Source organism: Procambarus clarkii, chromosome 47 (genome assembly GCF_040958095.1).
Source record: "Procambarus clarkii isolate CNS0578487 chromosome 47, FALCON_Pclarkii_2.0, whole genome shotgun sequence".
NCBI classification, from domain to species: domain Eukaryota; kingdom Metazoa; phylum Arthropoda; class Malacostraca; order Decapoda; family Cambaridae; genus Procambarus; species Procambarus clarkii.
Genome location: NC_091196.1, coordinates 3,120,652 through 3,146,848, shown reverse-complemented (window position 1 = coordinate 3,146,848; position 26,197 = coordinate 3,120,652). Strand labels below are relative to the sequence as shown.

Genomic DNA, 26,197 nt, shown 5'->3' with positions numbered 1-26,197 from the left:
CAACACCCACCAGGGCCACACCAACACCCACCAGGGCCACACCACCACCCACCAGGACCACACCACCACCCACCAGGGCCACACCACCACCCACCAGGACCACACCACTACCCACCAGGGCCACACCACCACCCACCAGGACCACACCACCACCCACCAGGGCCACACCACCACCCACCAGGGCCACACCCCCACCCACCAGGGCCACACCACCACCCACCAGGGCCGCACCACCACCCACCAGGGCCACACCACCACCCACCAAGACCACACCACCACCCACCAGGACCACACCACCACCCACCAGGGCCACACCACCACCCATTACCAGGGCCACAACACCCTGTGTTGTGGCCCTGGTGATGGGGCCCACCAGGGCCAGACCACCACCCATCACCAGGGCCACACCACCACCAGGGCCAGGGCCACACCACCACCCATCACCAGGGCCACACCACCACCCACCAGGGCCACACTACTACCCATCACCAGGACCACACCACCACCAGGGCCAGGGCCACACCACCACCCATCACCAGGGCCAAACCACCACCCACCAGGGCCACACCACCACCCACCAGGGCCATACCAATACCCATCACCAGGGCCACACCACCACCCACCAGGACCACACCACCACCCACCAGGACCACACCACCACCCACCAGGGCCACACCACCACCCACCAGGACCACACCACCACCCATTACCAGGGCCACACCACCACCCAACAGGACCACACCACCACCCACCAGGGCCACACCACCACCCACCAGGACCACACCACCACCCACCAGGGCCACACCACCACCCAACAGGACCACACCACCACCCACCAGGGCCACACCACCACCCACCAGGACCACACCACCACCCACCAGGGCCACACTACCACCCACCAGGGCCACACCACCACCCACCACCAGGGCCACACCACCACCCACCAGGGCCACACCACCACCCACCAGGGCCACACCACCACCCACCAGGACCACACCACCACCCATTACCAGGGCCACACCACCACCCAACAGGACCACACCACCACCCACCAGGGCCACACCACCACCCACCAGGACCACACCACCACCCACCAGGGCCACACCACCACCCAACAGGACCACACCACCACCCACCAGGGCCACACCACCACCCAACAGGACCACACCACCACCCACCAGGGCCACACTACCACCCACCAGGGCCACACCACCACCCACCACCAGGGCCACACCACTACCCACCAGGGCCACACCACCACCCACCAGGGCCACACCACCACCCACCAGGGCCACACCACCACCCACCACCAGGGCCACACCACCACCCACCAGGGCCACACCACCACCCACCAGGAACACACCACCACCCATCACCAGGGCCACACCACCACCCACCAGGGCCACACCACCACCCAACAGGACCACACCACCACCCACCAGGACCACACCACCACTCACCAGGACCACACCACCACCCACCAGGACCACACCACCACCCACCAGGGCCACACCACCAACCACCAGGGCCACACCACCACCCACCAGGACCACATCACCACCCACCAGGGCCACACCACCACCCATTACCAGGGCCACACCACCACCCACCAGGGCCACACCACCACCCACCAGGGCCATACCAATACCCATCACCAGGGCCACACCACCACCCACCAGGGCCACACCACCACCCACCAGGGCCATACCAATACCCATCACCAGGGCCACACCACCACCCACCAGGGCCACACCACCACCCATTACCAGGGCCACACCACCACCCACCAGGGCCACACCACCACCCACCAGGACCACACCAACACCCACCAGGGCCACACCACCACCCACCAGGACCACACCACCACCCACCAGGGCCACACCACCACCCACCAGGACCACACCACTACCCACCAGGGCCACACCACCACCCACCAGGACCACACCACCACCCACCAGGGCCACACCACCACCCACCAGGGCCACACCCCCACCCACCAGGGCCACACCACCACCCACCAGGGCCGCACCACCACCCACCAGGGCCACACCACCACCCACCAAGACCACACCACCACCCACCAGGACCACACCACCACCCACCAGGGCCACACCACCACCCATTACCAGGGCCACAACACCCTGTGTTGTGGCCCTGGTGATGGGGCCCACCAGGGCCAGACCACCACCCATCACCAGGGCCACACCACCACCAGGGCCAGGGCCACACCACCACCCATCACCAGGGCCACACCACCACCCACCAGGGCCACACTACTACCCATCACCAGGACCACACCACCACCAGGGCCAGGGCCACACCACCACCCATCACCAGGGCCAAACCACCACCCACCAGGGCCACACCACCACCCACCAGGGCCATACCAATACCCATCACCAGGGCCACACCACCACCCACCAGGACCACACCACCACCCACCAGGACCACACCACCACCCACCAGGGCCACACCACCACCCACCAGGACCACACCACCGCCCATTACCAGGGCCACACCACCACCCAACAGGACCACACCACCACCCACCAGGGCCACACCACCACCCACCAGGACCACACCACCACCCACCAGGGCCACACCACCACCCAACAGGACCACACCACCACCCACCAGGGCCACACCACCACCCACCAGGACCACACCACCACCCACCAGGGCCACACTACCACCCACCAGGGCCACACCACCACCCACCACCAGGGCCACACCACCACCCACCAGGGCCACACCACCACCCACCAGGGCCACACCACCACCCACCAGGACCACACCACCACCCATTACCAGGGCCACACCACCACCCAACAGGACCACACCACCACCCACCAGGGCCACACCACCACCCACCAGGACCACACCACCACCCACCAGGGCCACACCACCACCCAACAGGACCACACCACCACCCACCAGGGCCACACCACCACCCAACAGGACCACACCACCACCCACCAGGGCCACACTACCACCCACCAGGGCCACACCACCACCCACCACCAGGGCCACACCACTACCCACCAGGGCCACACCACCACCCACCAGGGCCACACCACCACCCACCAGGAACACACCACCACCCATCACCAGGGCCACACCACCACCCACCAGGGCCACACCACCACCCAACAGGACCACACCACCACCCACCAGGACCACACCACCACCCACCAGGGCCACACCACCAACCACCAGGGCCACACCACCACCCACCAGGACCACATCACCACCCACCAGGGCCACACCACCACCCATTACCAGGGCCACACCACCACCCACCAGGGCCACACCACCACCCACCAGGGCCATACCAATACCCATCACCAGGGCCACACCACCACCCACCAGGGCCACACCACCACCCACCAGGGCCATACCAATACCCATCACCAGGGCCACACCACCACCCACCAGGGCCACACCACCACCCACCAGGGCCATACCAATACCCATCACCAGGGCCACACCACCACCCAACAGGACCACACCACCACCCATTACCAGGGCCACACCACCACCCAACAGGACCACACCACCACCCACCAGGGCCACACCACCACCCACCAGGACCACACCACCACCCACCAGGGCCACACCACCACCCAACAGGACCACACCACCACCCACCAGGGCCACACCACCACCCAACAGGACCACACCACCACCCACCAGGGCCACACCACCACCCACCACCAGGGCCACACCACTGTTGTAATCCACAAGTTAGTAGGAATTATTAGCTAGAGGATCATTACTACAACACTTAACGAATGATGATTGAAAGTACATGTAAGTAGACAGACTATGGATCACATATCTAAGAAAGGTCAATGGATTAAGACCGAAGCTGTTTAGCCAAATTAATAATTCCTGGAAAGAGGAATTATTCGTCGTCAGGCTTCTAGGATCAAGGTTACCGCTCTAGGGATAAGGTTAATCGGATTATACCTTCCTTGAGAGGAGTGGTGAAATGTTTGAGGCCATGGTTGGCTAGAGGCAGTCTGATTGTGGGAGTGGAACTGGGAAGTCCTCCGCATCTCCGTTTGTGGCAGCAGCGAAGTGTAGCAGACAGCTATGCGAGAGCCTGTTGTGATCTTAGTGACCAAGTTAAGTCTGCAGTATGTGAGTATTGAATGTAAGACTAACCGGGTGTGGAGCGTTGTAGTAATCATTCCGTATTAGGGACTTAGGCGGAAGTTACGAGTGTGGGTGGTGATCGCGGAGGTCAAGTGGTCTATGGGTATTGGAAGTGTATTGACCTAATAGAGTATGTTAATTAATATAGTATTATTTGTCAGAGTCTATTCTTTGTAATTAAATGACAAAATCCTACGGCCTTTAAATACCTTCGATATGTACCTTCATAGTGTTCCTGGTTTGGTTGGTGAGGGAATGTTAGGGAATTGGTAGACAACATATTTGGTGGCAGCGCAAACAGGTTTTGGAACACTGTGCGAGATGAAGAAAGTGTGGTTCTGGTTTAGTTGGTGAGGGAATGTTCGGGAAATGGTAGACGTCGGGTTGTGGTGAGAATGGGGGTTACTAGACGGAGGAAAGAAGGGTCAGGTGAGACCAGGGCAGAGGAGTTAGTTAATTAAAGGGACTAGGCCATTGTGGGGCACATGTGGGGTTTATTTCTTTCTTTCCAGATTCCCGCAACGAGAGACAGCTAAGAGGCAAGTCTGGACCACTGAAGCATCGGGATCCAAAACAAGTGCTGTGTTCGTAGTGTGGATTATACAGTGTTCGCAGTGCGGATTATACAGCGTGGCGAGGTAAACTAGCGCGGGTGAATGTGGGCCAGCGTAGGCCATGTGCGGCCATGTGCGGGCCAAGCGATGGGTGGGCCAAGCGAGCCGCACCTTGGAGCTTGTTTTATATCGTTGGTAAGGCGGTAATAGTGAGAAACCGTTGCTAAGGTGAAATTAATCGTGTAAACTACGTAATTTAAAGTTAATTAAATTTCATGTAACGTGTAAATCGAATATTTTAAGGATAATGAAATATTACCTAAAGTACTGTGCGAGTTCCGGCGTTGTCAGGTGTAGATACAGAAAATAGGCGCAGTGAATTATGGACGCCTTGGCATAGCGAGCGACGCGTAATTTGACGTCTGGGGTTCGCCGTCTGCTGTACCCTGGAGAGGGCCAGGGAGATTTTTTTGTGGGTGCAGGTAGCATTATGGAGAGTGTTAGCGTGGGACACGGGGAGCGTGTCCCGTTGGTGGGGGTGTGTGGCGCCGGGTGTAGTGCATGGTTGTGTATTGGCGTTTGTACGCCGGGGTGTGTAGTGTAAGGCATGTGGTGTGTAGTGTAATGCATGTGTAGTGGCTTATTAGACGCCAGCGTAATGCATAGTATTTACTGTAGTGAAATGTGCATGTTTTCACTGTGGTTATCATGGATGTAGTATAGTGCATGACATTGTTGGCATTGTAGCGCCAAGGTGTAGCATGTGTAGCATAACTGGTTGTTGTAACACCGGGTGTATTGTAGACATTAGCGTTGAAGTATGTTAACGCAGGTGGTAGTGTGTGGCGGGTGGCCACTACACAAGAAATTATGCCTGACGAGTGTTGGTCAGGTAATTAATGGATTACGAGAGAAAAGGGAGTGTGTGTGGCGTCTGGTTACTTATTGGTGGTGTTATTGGTGGTGACGTCTCGTGGTGTTTTGATGCGCTCTGGCGCAAGGCATATGCCTGTGGTGGTAATGGTGTTGGGGGACGCCGTGTGTGTTGTGTTGAGGGCGTTGGGGACGCCGTGTGTTGTGTTGAGGGCGTTGGGGACGCCGTGTGTTGTGTTGATGGCGTTGGGGACGCCAGATGTTGTGTTGATGGCGTTGGGGACGCCGGATGTTGTGTTGATGGCGTTGGGGACGCCGTGTGTTGTGTTGAGGGCGTTGGGGACGCCGTGTGTTGTGTTGATGGCGTTGGGGACGCCGTGTGTTGTGTTGATGGCGTTGGGGACGCCGTGTGTTGTGTTGATGGCGTTGGGGACGCCGTGTGTTGTGTTGATGGCGTTGGGGACGCCGTGTGTTGTGTTGATGGCGTTGGGGGCGCCGTGTGTTGTGTTGAGGGCGTTGGGGACGCAATTGGGTGGTGTAGTGTAGTGGCGTTTGGACGCCTGGTATGGAGTGTGGTGTTGTTGAGTGCATAGCGGCACAGGAGGCCAGGTGGTGGTGGGTACGGTGAGTATCGGTGTAATGAGGTCAGGTGCGTCAGGACGCAGAGCCTGGCTGTTGAGAGACGTGGTGTTATAATGAGGTCATCAGTGGTTGGGTTGACCAGAGGTGATGGTGTGTCGGAGTGGGTAAGTCTTATGGATAAGATTATAATGTAGAATTTCAAAATTTCAGGTGGGTGGTTGCAGTGAGCGAGCCAAGTAGATATACTAATGTCTCATTAATTAAGTTGCTACAGGAATCTCGCTAGAAGCGAGCCAGTGGCAGTATGATGCTTTAGTAACATTAGTTGTGAAATTATTTTAATGAGGTATTTATTGTGATAATGTATGTGTATGTATATACTGTATATTACCTCATCGGCACCATTACTGAGTGTTAGGCTTGAGAAGGTCCCCGGGATCATGTCACAGAGCTTCAGGTAGAGTAGAAGGGAAGCTATGAGGCTACACTCAGTTATTCTAGAAAAAAAAGGGGGTGGAAGTGAAGCCAACGTGACGTTATAGGCGAAATTCGCCCCCTGACATCAAAGCAGGGATAAGGGCCAGCGGCAATGGTTTTGCAGCTGCGCTCAGGCTATATACGGGGAGAGAGTAAGGAGCCGAGGGGGTTATGTAATAATGGGATCGAGCCAGTGGGCTCCGAGGGAATATTTTGCAGGTACAGCGGTCGGGAAGGTGTGAATACAGGTGGACACACTCTGGGCGGATGGGCCTAGACCAGAGAGCTGTGAGGGATCTACAGCGTTCTGGGATTGGTGCCCTGGAACGAGACGTCAGCACAGACCCAAGGGAACATGACCCTGGGGTAGGAATCTCCGTTGCTCTGGAGGCCAGGATCACGTTACCTCAGAGCAACGATGGGACATTGACAACATTCACCAGGCTGGACAGCCTGGGTTTTGTCTGGGTCATGGAGGATCTATGACCTAGCAACCATGGGACACGAAGACAAGAGAAGTGATGCTGCCAATTGTGGAGGAGGCCAGTGAAACATTGTGTGATCATTGTAAGCCCTTATGTCAACAGTACAGGGCAAGATGTTAAATTATTAACTTGTTACTAAGGATGAAGAACCTTAGATATATATGTGTTGTGTATATATTAATGACTAGTGTCATTTCTGTTTAAGTGCCAGCATTCTGGTCCATGTAATTTTATGGTTATGTTTGTATGTAATTATATGTCAGCAGTTTAGGTATATGTGCATTGTTGGAGATGGGAAAAATTATTACAGACTATTTTACCTGTGCTATGATGTGAATATAATGTATATGTCGGAGAAGTGTTGTGAGTCATGTCGGGGAAAATTTTAATTTATTTCATCGTGTGTATGATGAACTTATTGGATGATTTTTTAGTTGTACACATATGGTGGGTGCATCCTCCAGGTCCTTGCACTAATGGAACCATTGCAATGATGCATATGGGGACATATGCGTGTTTAAGGAGGGGAGTGGTGTTGTAATCCACAAGTTAGTAGGAATTATTAGCTAGAGGATCATTACTACAACACTTAACGAATGATGATTGAAAGTACATGTAAGTAGACAGACTATGGATCACATATCTAAGAAAGGTCAATGGATTAAGACCGAAGCTGTTTAGCCAAATTAATAATTCCTGGAAAGAGGAATTATTCGTCGTCAGGCTTCTAGGATCAAGGTTACCGCTCTAGGGATAAGGTTAATCGGATTATACCTTCCTTGAGAGGAGTGGTGAAATGTTTGAGGCCATGGTTGGCTAGAGGCAGTCTGATTGTGGGAGTGGAACTGGGAAGTCCTCCGCATCTCCGTTTGTGGCAGCAGCGAAGTGTAACAGACAGCTATGCGAGAGCCTGTTGTGATCTTAGTGACCAAGTTAAGTCTGCAGTATGTGAGTATTGAATGTAAGACTAACCGGGTGTGGAGCGTTGTAGTAATCATTCCGTATTAGGGACTTAGGCGGAAGTTACGAGTGTGGGTGGTGATCGCGGAGGTCAAGTGGTCTATGGGTATTGGAAGTGTATTGACCTAATAGAGTATGTTAATTAATATAGTATTATTTGTCAGAGTCTATTCTTTGTAATTAAATGACAAAACCCGACGGCCTTTAAATACCTTCCGTATGTTCATTCATTGTGTTCCAGTACAAACCTAGTGGTACGCCTCAAGGGTCTGGTGTGTGTAGGAGTACACGGTGGTAGTAACGGTTGCTGAGGCAAGGTGTTATGTGTTGTGTAATCGCTGTGTTCGGAATGAACCGGGGTTCAGCGTCACGACACCACCACCCACCAGGGCCACACCACCACCCACCAGGGCCACACCACCACCCACCAGGGCCACACCACCACCCACCACCAGGGCCACACCACCACCCACCAGGGCCACACCACCACCCACCAGGAACACACCACCACCCATCACCAGGGCCACACCACCACCCACCAGGGCCACACCACCACCCAACAGGACCACACCACCACCCACCAGGACCACACCACCACCCACCAGGACCACACCACCACCCACCAGGACCACACCACCACCCACCAGGGCCACACCACCAACCACCAGGGCCACACCACCACCCACCAGGACCACATCACCACCCACCAGGGCCACACTACCACCCATTACCAGGGCCACACCACCACCCACCAGGGCCACACCACCACCCACCAGGGCCACACCACCACCCACCAGGGCCACACCACCACCCCACCACAAGGGCCACACCACCACCACCAGGGCCACACCACCACCCATCACCAGGGCCACACCACCACCAGGGCCAGGGCCACACCACCACCCACCAGGACCACACCACCACCCACCAGGGCCACACCACCACCCACCAGGACCACACCACCACCCACCAGGGCCACACCACCACCCACCAGGACCACACCACCACCCACCAGGGCCACACCACCACCCATTACCAGGGCTACACCACCACCCACCAGGACCACACCACCACCCACCATGGCCACACCACCACCCACCAGGACCACACCACCACCCACCAGGGAAACACCACCACCCACCAGGGCCACACCACCACCCCACCACAAGGGCCACACCACCACCACCAGGGCCACACCACCACCCATCACCAGGGCCACACCACCACCAGGGCCAGGGCCACACCACCACCCACCAGGACCACACCACCACCCACCAGGGCCACACCACCACCCACCAGGACCACACCACCACCCACCACAAGGGTCACACCACCACCACCAGGGCCACACCACCACCAGGGCCAGGGCCACACCACCACCCACCAGGGCCACACCACCACCCACCAGGGCCACACCACCACCCATCAAGGCCACACCACCACCCACCAGGACCACACCACCACCCACCAGGACCACACCACCACCCACCAGGACCACACCACCACCCACCAGGACCACACCACCACCCACCAGGACCACACCACCACCCACCAGGGCCACACCACCACCCACCAGGGCCACACCACCACCCACCAGGGCCGCACCACCACCCACCAGGACCACACCACCACCCACCAGGACCACACCACCACCCCACCACAAGGGCCACACCACCACCAGGGCCACACCACCACCAGGGCCAGGGCCACACCACCACCCATCACCAGGGCCACACCACCACCAGGGCCAGGGCCACACCACCACCCACCAGGACCACACCACCACCCACCAGGGCCACACCACCACCCACCAGGACCACACCACCACCCACCACAAGGGTCACACCACCACCACCAGGGCCACACCACCACCAGGGCCAGGGCCACACCACCACCCACCAGGGCCACACCACCACCCACCAGGGCCACACCACCACCCATCAAGGCCACACCACCACCCACCAGGACCACACCACCACCCACCAGGACCACACCACCACCCACCAGGACCACACCACCACCCACCAGGACCACACCACCACCCACCAGGACCACACCACCACCCACCAGGGCCACACCACCACCCACCAGGGCCACACCACCACCCACCAGGGCCGCACCACCACCCACCAGGACCACACCACCACCCACCAGGACCACACCACCACCCCACCACAAGGGCCACACCACCACCAGGGCCACACCACCACCAGGGCCAGGGCCACACCACCACCCATCACCAGGGCCACACCACCACCAGGGCCAGGGCCACACCACCACCCATCACCAGGGCCACACCACCACCCACCAGGGCCACACCACCACCCATCAGGACCACACCACCACCCCACCACAAGGGCCACACCACCACCACCAGGGCCACACCACCACCCATCACCAGGGCTACACCACCACCAGGGCCAGGGCCACAACACCACCCACCAGGACCACACCACCACCCACCAGGGCCACACCACCACCCACCAGGACCACACCACCACCCACCAGGACTACACCACCACCCACCAGGGCCACACCACCACCCACCAGGGCCACACCACCACCCCACCACAAGGGCCACACCACCACCACCAGGGCCACACCACCACCCATCACCAGGGCCACGCCACCACCAGGGCCACACCACCACCCATCACCAGGGCCACACCACCACCCACCAGGGCCACACCACCACCCATCACCAGGGCCACACCTTCACCCATCACCAGGGCCACACCACCACTCACCAGGGCCACACCACCACCCACCAGGACCACACCACCACCCATCACCAGGGCCACACCACCACCCACCAGGGCCACACCACCACCCATCACCAGGGCCACACCACCACCAGGGCCACACCACCACCCATCACCAGGGCCACACCACCACCAGGGCCACACCACCACCCATCACCAGGGCCACACCACCACCCACCAGGGCCACATCACCACCCATCACCAGGGCCACACCACCACCCATCACCAGGGCCACACCACCACTCCCCAGGGCCACACCACCACCCCCAGGACCACACCACCACCCATTACCAGGGCCACACCACCACCCACCAGGACCACACCACCACCCATTACCAGGGCCACACCACCACCCACCAGGACCACACCACCACCCATTACCAGGGCCACACCACCACCCACCAGGACCACACCACCACCCATTACCAGGGCCAGACCACCACCCACCAGGACCACACCACCACCCACCAGGGCCACACCACCACCCACCAGGACCACACCACCACCCATCACCAGGGCCGCACCACAACCCATCACCAGGGCCACACCACCACCACCCACCAGGGCCACACCACCACCCACCAGGACCACACCACCACCCATCACCAGGGCCACAGCACTACCCATCACCAGGGCCACACCACCACCCACCAGGACCACACCACCACCCACCAGGGCCACAGCACTACCCACCACCAGGGCCACACCACCACCCATCACCAGGACCACACCACCACCCACCACACCACCCCCCACCAGGGCCACACCACCACCCATCACCAGGGCCACACCACCAGCCACCAGGGCCACACCACCAGCCACCAGGGTCACACCACCACCCATCACCAGGGCCACACCACCACCCGGGCCACACCACCACCCATCACCAGGGCCACACCACCAGCCACCAGGGCCACACCACCACCCATCACCAGGGCCACACCACCACCCGGGCCACACCACCACCCATCACCAGGGCCACACCACCAGCCACCAGGGCCACACCACTACCTATCACCAGGGCCACACCACTACCTATCACCAGGGCCACACCACCACCCGGGCCACCCCTAAAATATTCACCATCCCCGGGTCTTTCATCTCAATTCGCCCGCATCCATACGTGTATCTGTGCCCTTCAATCCTTGCCACTCAAAAGACTCCACTTCCCTGATTAACTCTATATGTTTCCTCGTGCGCTCTCTTGGTTTATTTATTTATATATATATATATATATATATATATATATATATATATATATATATATATATATATATATATGTATATATATATATATATATATATATATATATATATATATATATATATATATATATATATGTCGTACCTAGTAGCCAGAACGCACTTCTCAGCCTACTATGCAAGGCCCGATTTGCCTAATAAGCCAAGTTTTCCTGAATTAATATATTTTCTCTAATTTTTTTCTTATGAAATGATAAAGCTACCCATTTCATTATGTATGAGGTCAATTTTTTTTATTAAAGTTAAAATTAAGGTAGATATATGACCGAACCTAACCAACCCTACCTAACCTAACCTAACCTATCTTTATAGGTTAGGTTAGGTAGCCGAAAAAGTTTGGTTAGGTTAGGTTAGGTAGGTTAGGTAGTCGAAAAACAATTAATTCATGAAAACTTGGGTTATTAGGCAAATCGGGCCTTGCATAGTAGGCAGAGAAGTGCGTTCTGGCTACTAGGTACGACACATATATATATATATATATATATATATATATATATATATATATATATATATATATATATATATATATATATCCACATAAGTTAACCTGTCAATCTCTTCATTTTTCATCTCATTACCATGCAAATAATGGAGAAAACCTTGAAATAGAATTAACAAGGAAATATTTTATCGGGAATTCAAATTAAAGTCAAGCGGCTGGGTCTGACGAGCAAAAAGTTTTGGTGAAAAGTTAACGAAAAAACTTTTATGAAAAAAAGGAAGATGAAATTCAGTTTTTTAATGGATCATAAATTTGTCAAGAATATAGAAGTTTCAACAACATTTTCGAATATGTTCAAATGGAGATCAATGTTGTGGTCTTGTATAATGTAGTGGTCCTGTTTAATCTAGTGGTCTTGTATAATAGTGGTACTGTATAATGTAGTGGTCCTGTATAATGTTGTGGTCCTGTATAATGTTGTGGTTCTGTATAATGTTGTGGTCTTGTAAAATGTTGTGGTCTTGTATAATGTAGTGATCCTGTTTAATCTAGTGGTCATGTATAATATAGTGGTCCTGTATAATGTAGTGGTCCTGTATAATGTTGTGGTCCTGTATAATGTTGTGGTACTGTATAATGGTGTGGTCCTGTATAATGTAGTGGTCCTGTATAATGTTGTGGTCCTGTATAATGTTGTGGTCCTGTATAATGTTTTGGTCCTGTAAAATGTTGTGGTCTTGTATAATGTTGAGGTCTTGTAAAATGTTGTGGTCCTGTATAATGTTGTGGTCCTGTAAAATGTGGTCCTGTATAATGTTGTGGTCCTGTAAAATGTTGTGGTCCTGTAAAATGTTGTGGTCCTGTATAATGTTGTGGTCCTGTATAATTTTGTAGTCCTGTATAATGTTGTGGTACTGTATAATGTTGTGGTCCTGTATAATGTAGTTGTCCTGTATAATGTTGTGGTCCTGTATAATGTTGTGGTCCTGTATAATGTTTTGGTCCTGTAAAATGTTGTGGTCCTGAATAATGTTGTGGTCTTGTAAAATGTTGTGGTCCTGTATAATGTTGTGGTCCTGTAAAACGTGGTCCTGTAAAATGTTGTGGTCCTGTAAAATGTTGTGGTCCTGTATAATGTTGTGGTCTTGTATAATGCTGTGGTCCTGTAAAATGTTGTGGTCCTGTAAAATAGTGTGGTCTTGTATAATGTTGTGGTCCTGTATACTGTTGTGGTTCTGTATAATGTTGTGGTCCTGTATAATGTAGTGGTCGTGTATAATGTTGTGGTCCTGTAAAATGTTGTGGTCCTGTATAATGTTGTGGTCCTGTAAAATGTTGTGGTCCTGTAAAATGTTGTGGTCCTGTAAAATGTTGTGGTCCTGTATAATGTTGTGGTCCTGTAAAATGTTGTGGTCCTGTAAAATGTTGTGGTCCTGTATAATGTTGTGGTCTTGTATAATGTTGTGGTCCTGTATAATGTTGTGGTCTTGTATAATGTTGTGGTTCTGTAAAATGTTGTGGACCTGTAAAATGTTGTGGTCCTGTATAATGTTGTGGTCCTGTATAATGTAGTGGTCGTGTATAATGTTGTGGTCCTGTATAATGTTGTGGTCCTGTATAATGTTGTGGTCCTGTATACTGTTGTGGTCGTGTATAATGTTGTGGTCCTGTATAATGTAGTGGTCGTGTATAATGTTGTGGTCCTGTATAATGTTTTGGTCCTGTATAATGTTGTGGTCTTGTATAATGTAGTGTTCCTGTATAATGTTGTGGTCCTGTATAATGTTGTGGTCCTGTATAATGTTGTGGTCCTGTATAATGTTGTGGTACTGTACAATGTTGTGGTCCTGTATAATGTTGTGGTTCTGTATAATGTTGTGGTCCTGTTTAATGTTGTGGTTCTGTATAATGTGGACCAGTATAATGTTGTGGTCCTGTTTAATAATGTGGACCAGTAAAATGTTGTGGTCCTGTATAATGTTGTGGTCCTGTATAATGTTGTGGTCTGTAAAATGTTGTGGTCCAGTATAATGTTGTGGTCCTGTAATGTTGTGGTCCTGTATAATGTTGTGGTCCTTTATAATGTTGTGGTCTGTAAAATGTTGTGGTCCTTTATAATGTTGTGGTCCTGTATAATGTTGTGGTCTGTAAAATGTTGTGGTCCAGTATAATGTTGTGGTCCTGTAATGTTGTGGTCCAGTATAATGTTGTGGTCCTGTATAATGTTGTGGTTCTGTAATGTTGTGGTCTAGTATAATGTTGTGGTCCTGTTTAATGTGGTGGTCCTGTATAATGTTGTGGTCCTGTATAATGTTGTGGTCCTGTAATGCTGTGGTCCAGTATAATGTTGTGGTCCTGTAATGTTGTGGTCCTGTATAATGTTGTGGTCCTGTAATGTTGTGGTCCAGTATAATGTTGTGGTCTTGTAATGTTGTGGTCCAGTATAATGTTGTGGTCGTGTATAATGTTGTGGTCCTGTAATGTTGTGGTCTAGTATAATGTTGTGGTCCTGTAATGTTGTGGTCTAGTATAATGTTGTGGTCCTGTATAATGTTGTGGTCTAGTATAATGTTGTGGTCCTGTATAATGTGGTGGTCCTGTATAATGTTGTGGTCCTGTATAATGTTGTGGTCCTGTAATGTTGTGGTCCAGTATAATGTTGTGGTCTTGTAATGTTGTGGTCCAGTATAATGCTGTGGTCCTGTATAATGTTGTGGTCCTGTAATGTTGTGGTCTAGTATAATGTTGTGGTCCTGTATAATGTGGTGGTCCAGTATAATGTTGTGCTCCAGTATAATGTAGTGGTCCAGTATAATGTTGTCCTGTATAACCCGCTAACAGGAGTCTGACACAGGGAGGACACCAGCTCGTCCCCTCCTAAGGTTCCCCAACGTCAAGAAACTGACGTTCTAAGGTGCTCTTATCCTAACCTGCCAGAGGATCCAAAACAGAAAACGGGATAGGATGTCAATTTCACGAGCCGCTGCCATTTTCTAGAACGATGATTTTTTGCCTTAGGTAGAGTATACGTCAAAATACGACGTGCTATCAGGAGGGGCAGCAGGCGGGGCCCAGGAGCTAAACCTCACTCCGTCGTAGATATGTATAGCTAAACACTCATTGGTAAGTACTCAGTGCACTAGCTGAATGCCCTTGGAATGGTCGGTACAGCTGCTGCCTTGAATCATACAGAGCCTGCGTTCGATCCTCCAATGGTCCTCTTGCCTGACCACTGTTTCTTAGCCTCGCTCTCATATCTTCATGGCTTCCTGTCCCCCCATATACCACCCAAGTGCTCAAGTCATCCGGGCTTAACTACCGATAGTTTGATCTCTGCAAGATAATCTACCATAGTTTCAGTCTACCAAAATACCTTCGTATCCGGTACAAGTGAGTCCAACTACTTGGGCTGAATGGTAGAGCGACGGTCTCGCTTCATGCAGGACGGCGTTCAATTCTCGACCGTCTTCAAGTGGTTGGACACCATTCCTTTCCCCCCGTTCCATCCCAAATCTTTATCCTGACCCCTTGCCAGTGCTATATAGTTGTAATGGCTTGGCGCTTTCTCCTAATATTTCGCTCCCTCCCGGTACAAGTGAATGACCACGAGGCTTATTGCAGCTAGACATACTATAGTACTTGTCATAATAGACAATGTCTAAATAGACAAGGATTTTCTTCCTATACTTAACTGGTCGTATTGTGAGTCAAGATTTATATAAGGCAATAGCAGTCAATTATATTATTTGTTTTGTGTTAGGTCTTGTGAGCAGAGAGACATTGTTGACCTGGAGTAATGGGTGTGGTGTATTGACCACATCACACACTGTGGGGGGAGGTATTGTCCCCCCTCACTGTAATGACCCGACAACCTCACTCTCTCACACTGTCACTCTCTCTCTCTCTCTCTCTCTCTCTCTCTCTCTCTCTCTCTCTCTCTCTCTCTCTCTCTCTCTCTCTCTCTCTCTCTCTCTCTCGCCTTTCTCCTAAGAAAATAGCAAAGCATATTAATTTGATTCTTCTAGATTATTTTGTTGTTGAAAACCTGTTAATGTATGTAATGAGTGGAATGATATGAATATTGGTGGCCGAGTAGTAGTGACCTTGGTCCCCCACAGTAGTAGTGACCCTGGTCCCCCCACAGTAGTGACCCTGGTCCCCCACAGTAGTAATGACCTTGGCCCTCCACAGTAATAGTGACCATGGTCCCCCACAGTAGTAATGACACTGGTCCCCCACAGCAGTAGTGACCCTGGTCCCCCACAGTAGTGACCCTGGTCCCCCACAGTAGTAGTGACCTTGGTCCCCCCACAGTAGTAGTGACTTTTGTCCCCCACAGTAGTGGGGAACCTGGTCCCCCCACAGTAGTGACCTTGGTCCCCCACAGTAGTAGTGACCTTGGTCCCCCCCACAGTAGTGGGGAACCTGGTCCCCCCACAGTAGTGACCTTGGTCCCCCACAGTAGTAGTGACCTTGGTCCCCCACAGTAGTAGTGACCTTTGTCCCCCACAGTAGTAGTGACCCTGGTCCCCCAGAGTAGTGACCCTGGTTCCCCACTGTAGTGACCTTGGTCCCCACAGTAGTGAACTTGGTCCCCCACAGTAGTAGTGACCTTGGTCCCCGACAGTAGTAGTGACCTTTGTCCCCCACAGTAGTAGTGACCTTTGTCCCCCACAGTAGTAGTGACCTTGGTCCAGCCACAGTAGTAGTGACCTTGGTCCCCCACAGTAATGACCTTGGTCCCCCACAGTAGTAGTGACCTTGATCCCCACATTAGTAGTGACCTTGGTCCCCCATAGTAGTAGTGACCCTGGTCCCCCACAGTAGTGACCCTGGTCCCCCACAGTAGTAGTGAACCTGGTCCCCCACAGTAGTTGTGACCCTGGTCCCCCAGAGTAGTGACCCTGGTCCCCCACAGTAGTGACCTTGGTCCCCCCACAGTAGTGACCCTGGTCCCCCACAGTAGTGACCTTGGTCCCCCCACAGTAGTAGTGAACCTGGTCCCCCACAGTAGTTACCTTGGTCCCCCCACAGTAGTAGTGACCGTGGTCCCCCACAATAGTGACCATGGTCCTCCACAGTAGTAGTGACCCTGGTCCCCCACAGTAGCGAACCTGGTACCACACAGTAGTGGCCCTGGTCCCCCACAGTAGTGACCCTGGTCCCCCACAATAGTGACCTTGGTCCCCAACAGTAGTAGTGACTCTAGTCCCCCACAGTAGTGACCATGGTCCCCCACAGTAGTAGTGACCCTGGACCCCCATTGTAGTAATGACCTTGGTCCCCCATAGTAGTAGTGACCCTGGTCCCCCATAGTAGTAGTGACCTTGGTCCCCCATAGTAGTAGTGACCTTGGTCCCCCCACAGTAGTGACCCTGGTCCCCCACAGTAGTGACCCTGGTCCCCCACAGTAGTGACCCTGGTCCTCCACAGTAGTGATCCTGGTCCCCCACAGTACTAGTGACCTTGGTCCCCTACAGTAGTGACCATTGTCTTCCACAGTAGTGACCTTGGTCCCCCACAGTAGTGACCTTTGTCTCCCACAGTAGTGACCTTGGTCCCCCACAATAGTGACCCTGGCCCCCCACAGTAGTAGTGACCTTGGTCCTCCACAGTAGTAGTGACCTTGGTCCCCCACAGTTGTAGTGACCTTTGTCCCCCACAGTAGTAGTGACCCTGGTCCCCCACAGTATAAGTAACCTTGGTCCCCCACAGTAGTGACCCTGGTCCCCCACAGTAGTAGTGACCTTGGTCCCCCACAATAGTAGTGACCTTCGTCCCCAACAGTAGTAGTGACCTTGGTTCCTCACAGTAGTAGTGACCTTGGTCCCCAACAGTAGTAGTGACCTTGGTTCATCACAGTAGTATTGACCATGGTCCCCGACAGTAGTGGTGACCTTGGTTCCTCACTTTAGTGACCATGGTCCCCCACAGTAGTGTTCCCTGGTCCTTCACAGTAGTGACCATGGTCCCCCACAGTAATGACCCTGGTGTCCCACAGTAGTGCCCCTGGTCTCCCACAGTAGTAGTGACCGTGGTCCCCCACAGTAGTGACCTTGGCGCTCCACAGTAGTGACCCTGGCCCCCCACAGTAGTAGTGACCGTGGTCCCCCACAGTAGTGACCTTGGTCCCCACACTAGTAGTGACCCTGGTCCCCCACAGTAGTGACCCTGGTCCCCCACAGTAGTGACCTTGGTCCCCACACTAGTAGTGACCCTGGTCCCCCACAGTAAAGACCCTGGTCCCCCTCAGTAGTGACCATGGTCTCCCACAGTAGTGACCATGGTCCCCCCACAGTAGTGACCATGGGCCCCCACAGTAGTGACCATGGTCCCCCCTCAGTAGTGACCATGGTCTCCCACAGTAGTGACCATTGGCCCCCACAGTAGTGACCATGGTCCCCCACAGTAGTGACCCTGGTCCCACACAGTAGTGACTATGGTCCCCCCTCAGTAGTGACCATGGGCCCCCACAGTAGTGACCCTGTTCCCCCACAGTAGTAGTGACCCTGGTCCCCCACAGTAGTGACCATGGTCCCCCCACAGTAGTGACCATGGTCCCCCCCATAGTAGTGACCATGGGCCCCTACAGTAGTGACCCTGGTCCCCCACAGTAGTGACCCCTGTTCCCCCACAGTAGTAGTGACCCTGGTCCCCCACAGTAGTGACCATGGTCCCCCCACAGTAGTGACCATGGTCCCCCCACAGTAGTGACCATGGGCCCCTACAGTAGTGACCTTGGTCCCCCACAGTAGTGACCCCTGTTCCCCCACAGTAAAAGTGACCCTGGTCCCCCACAGTAAAAGTGACCCTGGTCCCCCACAGTAGTGACCATGGTCCCCCCACAGTAGTGACCATGGTCCCCCCACAGTAGTGACCATGGGCCCCTACAGTAGTGACCCTGGTCCCCCACAGTAGTGACCCCTGGTCACCCACAGTAAAAGAGACCCTGGTCCCCCACAACATGGCATGATCAGAGACAGTGTGCTGTGAGCCGAGTAGTCCCTCGCCCTGGCCGGAGACATGGAAGAGCGGTACATGGTGAGAGAGGAGGAGGAGGAGACGAGGCTGCAGCAACAAGGAAGACACGAAAGACGAGGGAAGGTAATGGGGCAGATCACACGCCTCAGCCCAGTATCTGCAGTAACTTCTGCAGGACGGCAGAGGGGAGTGGGGAACCCTCCACCGGCAGGCGGGTGACCCCGAAAAAGGAAATGGAACGGAAAACTAGACCTTCACTGTTTAATCGTCTCTACAGTCTTCCTCCCCCAAAATACCACCTATATCTCCCATCCCATTGAGATCCTCCCCATTTCATTCATATTCTGTTCGTCATCCCATGCTCACCCTGTTCCTCTGCCTAATGCCCTGGCTTGTTTCCTCATGCCATGATTCCCTGTTCTCCCCCATCCCAGTACCTCCAAGCCTCCCCATCCCAGACCCTTCCTCTCATTCCTCCATCCCCAATCCAGACCCCTCCATAATCTCCCATCTCAGGACCACACTGCCTATGCCCTCCTCCCCGTATCCAGCAATCCCAGGACAACAATACCCTCCCTGCCCGCCCCCTTCCCCATTATACCATGTACTTTTTAAGGCAAGAACTAAACCCACCCCTGCCCACCCACTCCCCACCCATGCCCACTCCCCACTACCCCTGCCCATAGTACCTCCCCACCATGTTATAACCCTGCACAACAACAACAACAACAACCCCCCACCAAGGCAAGTGAAACTGGACAGAAGAAAATTTAGCTTCAAACTAACGAACTCAAACATAACACGGATTACAAATAAAGTGTAATTAATTAATGGTCAGGGGAAAGCATCAAGCCATTACACCTTTATAGCACTGGAAAGGGGTCAGGATAAGGGTTTGGAGTGGGATGGGGGGGGGGGAATGATGCCCAACCACTTTGATGGTCGAGGATTGAACGCCGAATTGCATGAAGCGAGACCGTTGCTCTACCATCCAGTCAAAGTGGTTGGAAATAAAGTGTAAGAAAATAACCCAGAAGTAACAGCAGTCACTGAGACAAAACTGTCAGGGGGATCAACAATGCAGTGTTCCCCAGGTGTAGACTCTAACACAGGAATAGAAGGGAACAAATGAGAAGGAGTGGCACTTGTAGATAAGAAAGGACTGAAGGTTCGAGGAGATGGGTACTTTAGACGACCAAGAGTTCAGAAACTACATAACACACACCATGACAACGGCAGGGTTTTAGGGTTTTATTAGGGAGAAGCGCTAAGCCATTACGACCATATAGCACTTGGAACGACATCAGGATAAGGATTTTGGGACGGGACAGGGATGTGGGAACAGAAGTGCCCAACCACTGGACGGTCTGGATTGAAGGCACACCTGCATGAAGCGAGACCGTCGCTCTACCGTCCAGTCCAAGTGGATGAATGGTAGAGGACCAATGGCAATAGTAGGTATGGTTACCACAACAGAAAGAGCAATGTCTGCTAGTTGTAAACATTTATCCCAACTTATAATCATGGGCGACTTTAACCATGGAAAGACAGACTGGGAAAACAAAGAACTGCGTGAGGGCACGAAACCAGAGGAGCTAAACTATGGGGCACAGCAAGACAAAACTTTTCCCAGCAGCATGACAGGAGACCCACAAGAATGACGGTAAGCCAGCCAGGCTTGACCTGGTACACTCTCCATCAGGCATGAGGAAGCTCCACTAGGAAGCCCCGTGGGAACACGTGATCACAGAGTAATGATGGTTGAACATGGGTTCCCTCAAGCCACCACCCACACACCCAAAGGCTGCCATACTGAATGAGAAATTATGTGGAGTTAAGAAAATTACTAACTAAAATCCCGTGTGTAACAGACCTCACAGGAAAGAGACTGTGGAGAAGCAGTAGACAAATTGATCCTGTTGCAAAAGAAAATACAAATGCAAGGGAAGAACCCATGGTTTAATCATGGTTGTAAAGTGACAAAGCAACCTAGTTCAAGGGGCATGGTGAAACATTTACCCTGCAACACTAAACAATGTCCTAATTACCCTAATGACTTAACTAGCGACTCCACCAGTGTCCCGACATAATCATTGTCTCTAGAGATTAACCTGAGTGCCATTCACCTGGCCTGGAGGAGGCTCGAACCCAGGTGAATGGGCTGTTTATTTCCAGGGAAGTGTGGATGACAATTGTATTGACCCGAGTCTCTCAAATTACCTGGCCAATATTTCTCACTCACAACAGTACTCACAAGTCTCACCCTTCTTCATCCATCTGCAATAGCAGGCACCAGTTGCCAGTTAGTGGCATGTCACAATGGCAGGCACCAGTTGCCAGTTAGTGGCATGTCACAATGGCAGGCACCAGTTGCCAGTTAGTGGCATGTCACAATGGCAGGCACCAGTTGCCAGTTAGTGGCATGCCACAATGGCAGGCACCAGTTGCCAGTTAGTGGCATGTCACAATGGCAGGCACCAGTTGCCAGTTAGTGGCATGCCACAATGGCAGGCACCAGTTACCAGTTAGTGGCATGTCACAATGGCAGGCACCAGTTGCCAGTTAGTGGCATGCCACAATGGCAGGCACCAGTTGCCAGTTAGAGGCATGTCACAATGGCAGGCACCAGTTGCCAGTTAGTGGCATGTCACAATGGCAGGCACCAGTTGCCAGTTAGAGGCATGTCACAATGGCAGGCACCAGTTGCCAGTTAGTGGCATGTCACAATGGCAGGCACCAGTTGCCAGTTAGAGGCATGTCACAATGGCAGGCACAAGTTGCCAGTTAGAGGCATGTCACAATGGCAGGCACCAGTTGCCAGTTAGAGGCATGTCACAATGGCAGGCACCAGTTGCCAGTTAGAGGCATGTCACAATGGCAGGCACCAGTTGCCAGTTAGAGGCATGTCACAATGGCAGGCACAAGTTGCCAGTTAGAAGCATGTCACAATGGCAGGCACCAGTTGCCAGTTAGTGGCATGTCACAATGGCAGGCACAAGTTGCCAGTTAGAGGCATGTCACAATGGCAGGCACAAGTTGCCAGTTAGAAGCATGTCACAATGGCAGGCACCAGTTGCCAGTTAGTGGCATGTCACAATGGCAGGCACAAGTTGCCAGTTAGAAGCATGTCACAATGGCAGGCACAAGTTGCCAGTTAGAAGCATGTCACAATGGCAGGCACCAGTTGCCAGTTAGTGGCATGTCACAATGGCAGGCACAAGTTGCCAGTTAGAAGCATGTCACAATGGCAGGCACAAGTTGCCAGTTAGAGGCATGTCACAATGGCAGGGACCAGTTGCCAGTTAGAAGCATGTCACAATGGCAACTCACACCCGTGGAAATGTGCTACTTAACAACTCCTTGTCAGTACCAGAACAACCTTCCCCAACCCTAATGGTGCTATCAGGTGGTGTCTGCCAGCGCTTACAGACGGCCTCTCCACGGTGCCTCAGCCTATCACAAACTACTTTAGACCACTGAAGGGCCATCCCAACCATCGTCTCACCCGGCACTGTTAACCAGGCCATTCACACAGTATTCATAACATACTTCCGTTAGCACCGCATATTGACACATTCCTGAATATTGCTAAACATTCTTCCTTGCAAGTTGAACATACAACTCCCTGACATACACATTGCTTCTCTACATACACAATATACACACGTGACACATGCAAGGCTTAATATATTATGTCTCTGGAGTCACAAATGACTCCACTCTTGTGCTGTTTCAAGGTTATACACGACCAGGGGGCCAGGTGTCCATGACATACACCTTGTATTGTGTATATGCAATGTATGCAATGTATGTTTCAGGGGGATAAATGTGATCAAATAAATTTAGTGTTAAGGATGAAATGCAATAAAATACACAAGGAAAAATATATTATCACACACAAGAACACCTGTATCCAAGCACCTGTAAATATAACTGATGTCAACACGAGCGTGGCAGATTTTGAAAGAGAAATTGACAATATGCCCATGCACTCGGCCCCGGCTCCAGATTCATGGAATTCAATATTTATAAAAAAAAATGCAAAATACCAGTAGCACAGGCACTCAGTATAGTGTGGAGGAACAGCTTGGACACGGGAGAGATACCAGATGCGCTTAAAGCAGTAGACATTGCCCCTCTACACAAGGGTGGTAGCAAAGCATTGGCAAAGAATTATAGACCAGTTGCACTAACGTCCCACATAATAAAAGTATTTGAGAGAGTAATCAGGAGTCAGGTCACTAGATTCATGGAAACCAATGACCTCCACAATCCAGGCCAACATGGATTTAGAGCAGGAAGATCATGCCTCTCACAGCTACTTGACCATTACGACAAAATCACTGAGGCATTAGAAGAAAAACAGAATGCTGATGTATACACAGACTTTGCAAAGGCATTCGACAAAAGTGACCATGGAATGATAGCACACAAAATGAGGTCAATGGGTATAACTGGTAAAGTGGGACGCTAGATATAAATAATTTCCTGTCAAACAGAATAAAAAGGGTAACCAGTCAATCAAATAAAATCGAGTCCGTGCACAGTTAAAAGCTCTGTACCTCAGGGTACAGTCCTTGCACCACTGCTGTTCCTTATTCTCATAGCAGATATAGACAAAAATACAAGTCACAGCTTCGTGTAATCCTTTGCAGACGACACAAAAATCAGCATAAAAATTACCTCTGCAAAAGACATTGAAAAACTACAAACAGATATCAACAAAGTTTTCGATTGGGCAGCAGAAAATAACATGATGTTTAACAGTAATAAATTCCAGTTACTCAGATACAGCAAAAATGAGGATCTGAAACATAATACAGGGTACAAAACACAATCGAATCTGCCCATAATAGGAAAACAGCTTGTCAAGGATTTGGGAATAATGATGTCCGACGACCTAACGTTTAGGGAGCATAACCAAGCCAGTATTGCGTCAGCCAGAAAAATGATAGAATGGATTACGAGAACTTTCAAATCCAGAAATCCCATCACAATGGTTGTACTCTTCAAATCACTTGTGTTGTCCCGTCTTGAGTACTACTCAGTACTCACTTCCCCTTCAGAGCAGGAGAGATTGCTGAAATAGAGGGAGTACAGAGAACATATACGGCCCGCATATACGAGATAAAGCACCTAAATTATTGGGATCGTCTCAAAGCCCTTCAAATGTACTCTCTAGAAAGGAGAGGAGATGCCAAATAATATAAACATGGAAAATTCTGGAGAGCCAGGTCCCAAATCTACACAGTAAAATAACAACGTACTGTAGTGAACGATATGGAAGAAAAAGCAGAATAGAACCAGTGAAGAAAACACTGTATAAACATCAGAGGTCCGCGGTTGTTCAACGTCCTACTAGCGAGCATCAGCAATATTACAGGAACAACCGTGGACATCTTCAAGAGAAAACTAGATTGTTTTCTTCAAGGAGTGCCAGACCAACCGGGCTGTGATGGGTATATGGGTCTGCGGGCCGCTCCAAACAACAGCCTGGTGGACCAAACTATCACAAGTCGAGCCTGGCCTCGGGCCGGGCTTGGGGAGTAGAAGAACTCTCAGAACCCCATCAACCAGGTAACCACACGCAGTACAAGCATATGAATTTTATTTTGTAACAAAGTACAGAATCTTGTACCTAGCTGTACACAGCCCGGGTACATGTACTCACCAGCCAAGCTGTACCCAGGTGAGTAATATACATTAATCATACAAAATTTAAGAGCTTAAGAAGCAAGAGTCGGATGAACAATGATCAATATAATCCCTCAGCTATTGAACTCCCGCATGGGGGGGGGGGAGGGAGGATTAATATACTCTAATCCTATATAATTATATAGTAGTATTATCCAGTGTGTGAAGTTCACCCACAGTGCTCTTACCCAACACAGTACTCACAAGTCACAATACATAACTTATGTAAAAATACAAAGGTCGAGGTGGAATACAAAAGTCGAGGTGGAATACAAAAGTCGAGGTGGAATACAAAAGTCGAGGTGGAATAGAAAAGGTAGAATACAAAAGTTGACACTGTGACATTTGAGATATACTCAAGGGTGAGTGGTTGACACACTTGAGATCCTTATGAGTTTGAGTGGTACTCGAGGTCAATATGAGGTTGAGTGATGACACCTCAGGCACAATTAGTGTCATGACTGCCCTCAAGTGCTAGTTCTTCTCTCCCGCTTGAGTTAGAGATAAATCTGTAGACAAAACATTCAATATGGAACAGGAAAAGCAATCTGTTCCTTCAAGAGATTCAAGGCACTGGGAATAGGTCAAAGTTGAGAGCTGAAGGAAGACCCAGCAACTGTTCCTGGCTGTTCCTGACTGTTCCTGGCTGTTCCTGACTGTTCCTGGCTGTTCCTGACTGTTCCTGGCTGTTCCTGGCTGTTCCTGGCTGTTCCTGACTGTTCCTGGCTGTTCCTGGCTGTTCCTGACTGTTCCTGGCTGTTCCTGACTGTTCCTGGCTGTTCCTGGCTGTTCCTGACTGTTCCTGGCTGTTCCTGGCTGTTCCTGACTGTTCCTGACTGTTCCTGGCTGTTCCTGACTGTTCCTGGCTGTTCCTGACTGTTCCTGGCTGTTCCTGACTGTTCCTGACTGTTCCTGGCTGTTCCTGACTGTTCCTGACTGTTCCTGACTGTTCCTGGCTGTTCCTGA

At 52.0% G+C, this 26,197-nt stretch overlaps 1 protein-coding gene across 1 annotated transcript in view; it reads right to left on the bottom strand.

Annotated features, from left to right (window-relative positions):
• Window positions 1–26,197, bottom strand: part of LOC123763068 (zwei Ig domain protein zig-8-like) — a 644,479-nt gene that overhangs the window by 446,189 nt on the left and 172,093 nt on the right. The gene's annotated exons all lie outside the window — the stretch shown is intronic.